The sequence below is a fragment of the Scomber japonicus genome, chromosome 18 (assembly GCF_027409825.1).
Source record: "Scomber japonicus isolate fScoJap1 chromosome 18, fScoJap1.pri, whole genome shotgun sequence".
Lineage (NCBI taxonomy): Eukaryota > Metazoa > Chordata > Actinopteri > Scombriformes > Scombridae > Scomber > Scomber japonicus.
Genome location: NC_070595.1, coordinates 2,499,551 through 2,509,365, shown reverse-complemented (window position 1 = coordinate 2,509,365; position 9,815 = coordinate 2,499,551). Strand labels below are relative to the sequence as shown.

The 9,815-nt window shown below is 43.2% G+C and overlaps 1 long non-coding RNA gene across 1 annotated transcript in view; it reads right to left on the bottom strand.

The window, feature by feature from the left end:
- Positions 1 to 612: 612 nt before the first annotated feature.
- Positions 613 to 9,815, bottom strand: part of LOC128379615 (uncharacterized) — a 46,016-nt gene continuing 36,813 nt past the window's right edge. The window contains exons 3-4 of the long non-coding RNA XR_008323408.1: positions 867 to 981; positions 613 to 750 (exon numbers count right to left, since the gene is read on the bottom strand). This is a non-coding gene — a long non-coding RNA (uncharacterized LOC128379615). The remainder of the gene's footprint in view (positions 751 to 866; positions 982 to 9,815) is intronic.

Below are 9,815 nucleotides of genomic sequence, written 5' to 3'. Positions count from 1 at the left end.
CCAGTACCGCAAGGTTGTCACAGAAAAATGCACTTTAACAACTACGATTGGGGATAATGGCATACAGATTCTTGATGAGGAATGCCCTTGTTGAAAACATTGTCAAGGTAGCTCAGGACACTTACGCAATTTTCCGCAAATTTACAAAAAAGGAGTCTTATCTCCAGTATGCATTTCCATCCTCCAGTATTGGGTTGTATAAAGTATGGGGGTTGAGCAAGGCTGTTGGTGTGGTGAAGCTTCAGAACATTGAAAAAAAATACATGCTTTACCCTGACAAAACAGAGTTCATTGCCATTCCTATAGTTCACACAAAATAAATTTCTAAAATGTCAGTTTAAAAATCAGTTTAAAAATCAGTTCATAATAAGTTAATTAAAAAAGTCAATAAGTTAATTTAAAAAGTTCATAATAAGTTAATTTAAAAAGTTCATAATAAGTTAATTTAAGAAGTTCATAATAAGTTAATTTAAAAAAGTCCATAATAAGTTAATTTAAAAAGTTCATAATAAGTTAATTTAAGAATTTCGTAATAAGCTCATAATCAGTTCATGTACTTCTGCTTTCAGTTTTTACACACCTCCTCTAAAAAAATTTGAAAAATGAAACCGTGGTGTGTCATTAAGTTTAGTAGCGGTGCTACTGAACTCGTACCCCACACATGGGTACAAGGGGAGAAAGCATTCTGGCCGCCATACTCTCCAAAAGACTCCGTCAAGGTCCGTGCCGCCATCAGGAGGAGGGACGAGCCTGGAGAGGGTTGGAAAACATTCCAGCCAGTAAGAACTCTTATCACTCGTGGTAGGTGTTGTCAAATTTGGTTGTGACATTTGAATGTGAGCTGTCAATATATTTACAATACTTACCAGTACCTGACAGTAACTCTGTTTGTAGACACCTTTGAGGAAGCTAAGAGATGCCTGGAGAGGTACCTTGAGGAGAACTGCGACACCACAGACATGCAGTCAGAGGAGGAGCATCCTGCAGTTTTGAAAAGGAAAAAAAGGCAATACTGAATGTTCAATTTCCATAGTTCCACATCAGCTGTTTTTCCAATGATGTGCTGCTGATGTCTGTGTGCACAAGCTTTTATATGTTAGAATTTAAGCAAATATTGCAGTGTGTCCTACTGTAGACAATTCAAACATTTGGAGTCACTGAAATGTTACTGCTTACTATAAAAATAAACCATTATTATTATTTATCTTTTATTTATTGTTCCAACAGCTCATGTTGACTGAACAACAGAAAATACCTTTTTTTTGTGTAGCATACATGTGTATGTTATTTTGTTAAAGCTATCAGACATTGCACTACTTCAGAGAGCACTGAGTAGTCAGAGCACTTTACTTATTATTTAAAAACATATTGAGCAATTCATTACATTGACACAGACTGATGTGCATTGTTTATGAGAATGTCATTCATGGTTTATCATCTCTAGAAGTGTATGATTCAACTTGTTTGTTTTTTAAGAAGGAAAAGAAAATTGCAATTATTGATTATATCAAATGTGACCAAAGCATATCGTCCCACCCCTAGTGACAAGTGTCAATACTTTATTTGAAACAAGAGGTTAAAATTTCTCAGTGATTCCAAAGTTTTGAATGTTACAGTAACTGAAACTGAAATGTAAACAAACAGAACAGTTTATTTATATTTTGTTTGTGTTTACTTTTAGACCCAATCCACTGTACCACTCCGACTCTGACCAAGATGACCCTCCTAGACAAAAGTACGCCCCAGCACCAAAAGTTTTTTTTCCAGGTACAGTAGGCCACATTGTATGTGTGGGGCATGTGTGACAAAGTAAGCTTTTGCATACAATCTAATTCAGCACAAAAGCTTATAACCACGTCTTATTTCCCCCCCACCCCCTTTTTTTAATACACCAGCAGCCTCCAGCTCTCCACAGTCCTTTCAAAATTCCCAGCGCACTTTCTACAATCTTCAGGCCCCCTCAACTCTAACCCCCCTCATCCCTAATCAGCTCCAGCCTTTCACCCACCCTAATGAGATTCAGGCCCAATTTATAAATCAGATCCCACCAGTCACTCCCCAACCTCCACCCAATTCCTTCCAGGGGTTGTCATCTGAAGGTATGTTTGAAAAAGTAATTTATTAGGGGGCCAAGCCCGAGGGGACGAGGAAACGCATATGCAAGCAGACGCGTTTCCTAGTACCAGCGGTGCTAGGAACCCTATTGTTTTTGTGCTGGTTTTTATTATTAGGGGGCCAAGCCCGAGGGGACGAGGAAACGCGTCTGCTTGCATACGCGTTTCCTCGTCCCCTCGGGCTTGGCCCCCTAATAAATTACTTTTTATTAGTTCCTAGTACCAGCGGTGCTAGGAACCCTATTGTTTTTGTGCTGATTTTTATTATTATTATTATTATTATTAGGGGGCCAAGGAAACGCGTATGCAAGCAGACGCGTTTCCTAGTACCAGCGGTGCTAGGAACCCTATTGTTTTTGTGCTGGTTTTTATTATTAGGGGGCCAAGCCCGAGGGGACGAGGAAACACGTATGCAAGCAGACGCGTTTCCTAGTACCAGCGGTGCTAGGAACCCTATTGTTTTTGTGCTGGTTTTTATTATTATTATTAGGGGGCCAAGCCCGAGGGGACGAGGAAACGCGTATGCAAGCAGACGCGTTTCCTAGTACCAGCGGTGCTAGGAACCCTATTATTTTTGTGTTGATTTTTATTAGGGGGCCAAGCCCGAGGGGACGAGGAAACGCGTATGCAAGCAGACGCGTTTCCTAGTACCAGCGGCGCTAGGAACCCTATTGTTTTTGTGTTGATTTTTATTAGGGCCCGAGCGCTGACCAGCGCGAAGCCCTATTGTATCTGTCCGGATTATTATTAGGGCCCGAGCGCTGACCAGCGCGAAGCCCTATTGTATCTGTCAAGATTATTAGGGCCCGAGCGCTGACCAGCGCGAAGCCCTATTGTTTTTGCCATGATTATTATTAGGGCCCGAGCGCTGACCAGCGCGAAGCCCTATTGTTTTTGCCATGATTATTAGGGCCCGAGCGCTGACCAGCGCGAAGCCCTATTGTTTTTGCCATGATTATTATTAGGGCCCGAGCGCTGACCAGCGCGAAGCCCTATTGTTTTTGCCATGATTATTATTAGGGCCCGAGCGCTGACCAGCGCGAAGCCCTATTGTATCTGTCCGGATTATTATTTTTCTTCTCCCAAAACAACGCCCTTTTTGACCCCCTGAACGTGCCTTAAAAGTCACCAAAGTTTGCACGCAAGCCAGACCCGGCGAAAATTTTGATATTTTATGGTTTGCAGAAATGGGCGTGCCAAAATGGCTCTCTAGCGCCCCCTATTGAATATAAAAATGTGAGAGATTGACGTACATGAACGAAATTTGGTATATATATGTATCATGTCCAGACGCACAAAAAAGTCAGTGGGGCCCATGACGTCACTCCAACAGGAAGTCGGCCATTTTGAAAAATATGTGCGATTTTGGCGTTTTCCACTCCTCGTACTTTAACGAACTAGTCCTAGAGATTTCATCTCATCCACTTCAAATTCACACAGACTCATCTTGAGACATTGGAGATGAAAAGTTATCAAAAGCTTTTTCGTCCGTCAATCCTGGTTGCCGTGGTGACGCGGCGAATTTCGATGCTTCGCCATGAAATTTCAAACCCTCATAACTTGACTCCACATAGTATGAGCTTTTCCAAATTTAATATGCTTGTTCAGCGTCCTGGTCTGAACACATGTACAGTCTCATATTTAGTGACAGCCATAGCGCCACCTACTGGCAACAGGAAGTCACTTGCGTCATTTGTTCATGAATTATTCCCATAATCTTAAGTATTTCCACCTGAAATTGTCTCAGCTGAGACATAAGACCTTGGTGATGCTACAGTCTGTAACTCGTGACCCATCATCAAATACCGTTGCCATGACAACGCATTCAACGCCATGAAAATACGATTACAGTTTTCATGGGCAAAGGATGCCTCCACGGTAACAAAACTCAACACACACGTCTGGAGTGGGGTCATTAAACATCCTATATACTTCAATGGGATGGGCGTGACTAAACGGCTCAATAGCGCCCCCTTGAATATTTCAAAATTGAACCTCAGCCTTCCCGATTGACATAGAAGAATGAAATTCGGTAGGTTTATGTATCATCTCCAGACGCACAAAAACGCCATTTAGACCCATAACCTAAGTCCAACAGGAAGTCAGCCATCTTGGGAAAAATGCTATATTTTGGTGAATTTTTTGGTCATTTCCAGGCATCATATTTGAACAAACTAGTCCTAGAGATTCCATCCCATCCACTTCAAATTCACACACAATCATCTTGAGACATTGGAGATGACAAGTTATCAAAAGCTTTTTTATGACTTCTTCCTGTTGGCCGTGGCTGTGCAAACAATTTCGATGCTTCGCCATAAAGCAGGAAGTCCTTATAACTCCTACAGACATTGTCTCGTCTACACCACATTAATCAAGCATGTAGAGGGTCCCGCCCTGAACACATCTATGCATCAAGACTGCGTCAAATACACAGCGCCACCTACTGGACACAGGAAGTCAGCCTCATATGACAAACATTATCCGATTTACATGACATTTACAGGATGTGTTCTCCACATCACACACTGCAACATGACATGTCATTGGTGGGTCATCTCTAGCGCCACCTAGTGGACACATGCAATGTCACTTAGCCCCATCACACAACGTTCATTACGAGCCCGGGTGCCAAGACGCCTAGGTGCCCGCTGTGTCTGCCGTGTGCCTGCAGCACGCACCGCCATGCGCGTAGGAGGCGGTGCGTGGGGGCGCGAGGGCCCGTTCATCACTGCTTGCAGTTTTAATTAGGGCCCGAGCGCTGACCAGCGCGAAGCCCTATTGTTTTTGCCATGATTATTCTTCTTCTTCTCCCACAACAATGGCCTTTTTGCCCCCCTGAACGTGCCTTAAAAGTCACCAAAGTTTGCACGCAAGCCAGACCCGGCGAAAATTTTGATATTTTATGGTTTGCAGAAATGGCCGTGCCAAAATGGCTCTCTAGCGCCCCCTATTGAATATAAAAATGTGAGAGATTGACGTACATGAACGAAATTTGGTATATATATGTATCATGTCCAGACGCACAAAAAAGTCAGTTGGGCCCATGACGTCACTCCAACAGGAAGTCGGCCATTTTGAAAAATATGTGCGATTTTGGCGTTTTCCACTCCTCGTACTTTAACGAACTAGTCCTAGAGATTTCATCTCATCCACTTCAAATTCACACAGACTCATCTTGAGACATTGGAGATGAAAAGTTATCAAAAGCTTTTTCGTCCGTCATTCCTGGTTGCCGTGGTGACGCGGCGAATTTCGATGCTTCGCCATGAAATTTCAAACCCTCATAACTTGACTCCACATAGTATGAGCTTTACCAAATTTAATATGCTTGTTCAGCGTCCTGGTCTGAACACATGTACAGTCTCATATTTAGTGACAGTCATAGCGCCACCTACTGGTAACAGGAAGTCACTTGCTTCATTCTTTCACTAATTACTCTCATAATCTTAAGTATTTACACCTGAAATTGACTCAGCTGACACATAAGACCTTGGTGATACTACATTCTGCAACTCGTGACCCATCATGAAATACTGTTGCCATGACAACGCATTCAACGCCATGAAAATACGATTACAGTTTTCAGAGGCAAAGGATGCCTCCACGGTAACGAAACTCAACACACACGTTTGGAGTGCGGTCATTTAACATCCTATATACTTCAATGGGATGGGTGTGACTAAACGGCTCAATAGCGCCCCCTTGAATATTTCAAAATTGAACCTCAGTCTTCCCGATTGACATAGAAGAATGAAATTCGGTAGGTTTATGTAACATCTCCAGACGCACAAAAACGCCATAGCGCGTACGGGGCGGTGCGTGGGGGCGCGAGGGCCCGTTCATCACTGCTTGCAGTTTTAATTAGGGCCCGAGCGCTGACCAGCGCGAAGCCCTATTGTTTTTGCCATGATTATTCCCCTTTATTTTTCTTCTGACAAAGTAACGGCCTTTTTGCCCCCCTGAACGTGCTTTAAAAGTCACCAAAGTTTGCATGGAAGCCAGACCTGGCGAAAAATTTGATATTTTATGGTTTGCATAAACGGGCGTGCTAAAATGGCTCTCTAGCGCCACCTGCAAAATTAAGAACATCGATCCCGTCGCGACAGATTGTCATAGAGAAACGAAACTTGGTACACATGTTCATCACGTCAAGACGCACAAAAAAGTCATGGGGCCCATGACGTCACTCCAACAGGAAGTCGGCCATTTTGAATCAAATTATTGATTTTAATGCTCAATTTGGCATCATATTTGAGCGAACTAGTCCTAGAGATTTCATCCCATCCACTTCAAATTCACACAGAGTCATCTTGAGACATTGGAGATGAAAAGTTATCAAAAGCTTTTCCCCCCGTCATTCCTGGTTGCCGTGGTGATGCGGCGAATTTCGATGCTTCGCCATGAAATTTCAAACCCTCATAACTTGACTCCACATGGTCTGAGCTTTTCCAAATTTCATATGCTTATTCAGCGTCCTGGTCTGAACACATGTACAGTCTCATATTTAGTGACAGTCATAGCGCCACCTAGTGGCGACAGGAAGTGACTTGCTTCATTCATTCACTAATTACTCCCATAATCTTAAATATTTACACCTGAAATTGACTCAGCTGAGACATAAGACCTTGGTGATGCTACATTCTGCAACTCATGACCCATCATCAAATACCGTTGCCATGACAACCCATTCAACGCCATGATAATACGATTACATTTTTTAGGGGCAAAGGATGCCTCCACGGTAACAAAACTCAACATACATGTCTGGAGTGCGTTCATTTAACATCCTATATACTTCAATGGGATAGGAGTGGCTAAACGGCTCAATAGCGCCCCCTTGAATATTTCAAAATTGAACCTCCGCCTTCCCGATTGACATAGAAGAATGAAACTCGGTAGGTTTATGTATCATCTCCAGGCGCACAAAAACTCCATTTGGACCCATACCCTAAGTCCAACAGGAAGTCGGCCATCTTGGAAAAATGCTCAATTTTGGTCAATTTTTTGATGATTTCAAGGCCACATATTTTAACGAACTAGTCCTAGAGATTCCATGCCATCCACTTCAAATTCACACAGAATCATCTTGAGACATTGGAGATGAAAAGTTATCAAAAGCTTTTTCGCCCGTCATTCCTGGTTGCCGTGGTGACGCGGCGAATTTCGATGCTTCGCCATGAAATTTCAAACCCTCATAACTTGACTCCACATGGTCTGAGCTTTACCAAATTTAATATGCTTGTTCAGCGTCCTGGTCTGAACACATGTACAGTCTGATATTTACTGACAGTCATAGCGCCACCTACTGGCAACAGGAAGTCACTTGCTTCATTCTTTCACTAATTACTCCCATAATCATAAGTATTTACACCTGAAATTGACAAAGCTGAGACATAAGACCTTGGTGATGCTACATTCTCCGACCGAGACACAGCCCGACATGCGTGGGGGCGCGAGGGCCCGTTCATCACTGCTTGCAGTTTTAATTCTTCTTCTTTTTCTCTCACAACGACGGCCTTTTTGCCCCCCTGAACGTGCCTTAAAAGTCACCAAAGTTTGCATGCAAGCCAGACCCGGCGAAAATTTTGATATTTTATGGTTTGCACAAATGGGCGTGGCAAAATGGCTCTCTAGCGCCCCCTACAAAATCAATAATAGCGAGCCCCTCGTGACAGATTGTCATAGAGAAACGAAACTTGGTACACATGTTCATCACGACAAGACGCACCAAAAAGTCTCTTGGACACATACCCTAACACCAACAGGAAGTCGGCCATTTTGAATCAAAATATTGATTTTAATGCAGATTGTGGCATCATATTTGAACAAACTAGTCCTAGAGATTTCATCCCATCCACTTCAAATTCACACAGAGTCATCTTGAGACATTGGAGATGAAAAGTTATCAAAAGCTTTTCCCCCCGTCATTCCTGGTTGCCGTGGTGACGCAGCGAATTTCGATGCTTCGCCATGAAATTTCAAACCCTCATAACTTGACTCCACAGGGTCTCAGCTTTTCCAAATTTCAGATGCTTGTTCAGTGTCCTGGTCTGAACACATGTACAGTCTCATATTTAGTGACAGTCATAGCGCCACCTACTGGCAACAGGAAGTCACTTGCGTAATTTGTACATTAATTACTCCCATAATCTTAAGTATTTCCACCTGAAATTGACTCAGCTGAGACATAAGACCTTGGTGATGCTACATTCTGCAACTCGTGTCCCATCATCAAATACTGTTGCCATGACAACGCATTCAACGCCATGAAAATACGATTACAGTTTTCAGAGGCAAAAGATGCCTCCACGGTAACGAAACTCAACACACACGTCTGGAGTGGGGTCATTTAACATCCTATATACTTCAATGGGATGGGCGTGACTAAATGGCTCAATAGCGCCCCCTTGAATATTTCAAAATTGAACCTCAGCCTTCCCGATTGACATAGAAGAATGAAATTCGGTAGGTTTATGTATTATCTCCAGACGCACAAAAACGCCATTTGGACCCATACCCTAAGTCCAACAGGAAGTCGGCCATCTTGGGAAAAATGCTATATTTTGGTGATTTTTTTGGTCATTTCCAGGCCTCATATTTGAACTAACTAGTCCTAGGGATTTCATCCCATCCTCTTCAAATTAACACAGAATCATCTTGAGACATTGGAGATGAAAAGTTATCAAAAGCTTTTTTATGACTTCTTCCTGTTGGACGTGGCTGTGCAAACAATTTCGATACTTCGCCATGAAGCAGGAAGTCCTTATATCTCCTACAGACATTGTCCCGTCTACACCAAATTCATCACGCATGTAGAGGGTCCCGCCCTGAACACATCTATGCATCAATACTGCTTCAAATACACAGCGCCACCTACTGGACACAGGAAGTCAGCCTCATATGACAAACATTATCCAATTTACATGAAATTTACAGGATGTGTTCTCCACATCACACACTGCAACATGACATGTAATTGGTGGGTGATCTCTAGCACCACCTACTGGACACATGCAATGTGACTTAGCCCCATCACACAGTGTTCATTACAAGCCCCGGTGCCAAGATGTCTACGTGCCCGCTGTGTCTGCCGTATGACTGCAGCACGCACCGGCATGCGCGTACGGCGCGGTGCGTGGGGGCGCGAGGGCCCGTTCATCACTGCTTGCAGTTTTAATTAGGGCCCGAGCGCTGACCAGCGCGAAGCCCTATTGTAATTGCCCGGATTATTAGGGCCCGAGCGCTGACCAGCGCGAAGCCCTATTGTATCTGTGCGGATTATTCTTCTTCCTTTTTCTCCCACAACAACGGGCTTTTTGCCCCCCTGAACGTGCCTTAAAAGTCACCAAAGTTTGCACGCAATCCAGAATTGGCGAAAATTTTGATATTTTATGGTTTGAAGAAATGGGCGTGGCAAAATGGCTCTCTAGCGCCCCCTGCAAAATCTATAAAATTGAGCCCCTCGAGACAGATTGACATAGAGAAACGAAATTCGGTACACATGTTCATCATGCCAAGACGCACCAAAAAGTCTCTTGGACACATACCCTAACTCCAACAGGAAGTCGGCCATTTTGAATAAAATTATTGATTTTAATGCCAAATTTGGCATCATATTTGAGCGAACTAGTCCTACAGTTTTCTTCCCATCCACTTCAAATTCACACAGAATCATCTTGAGACATTGGAGATGAAAAGTTA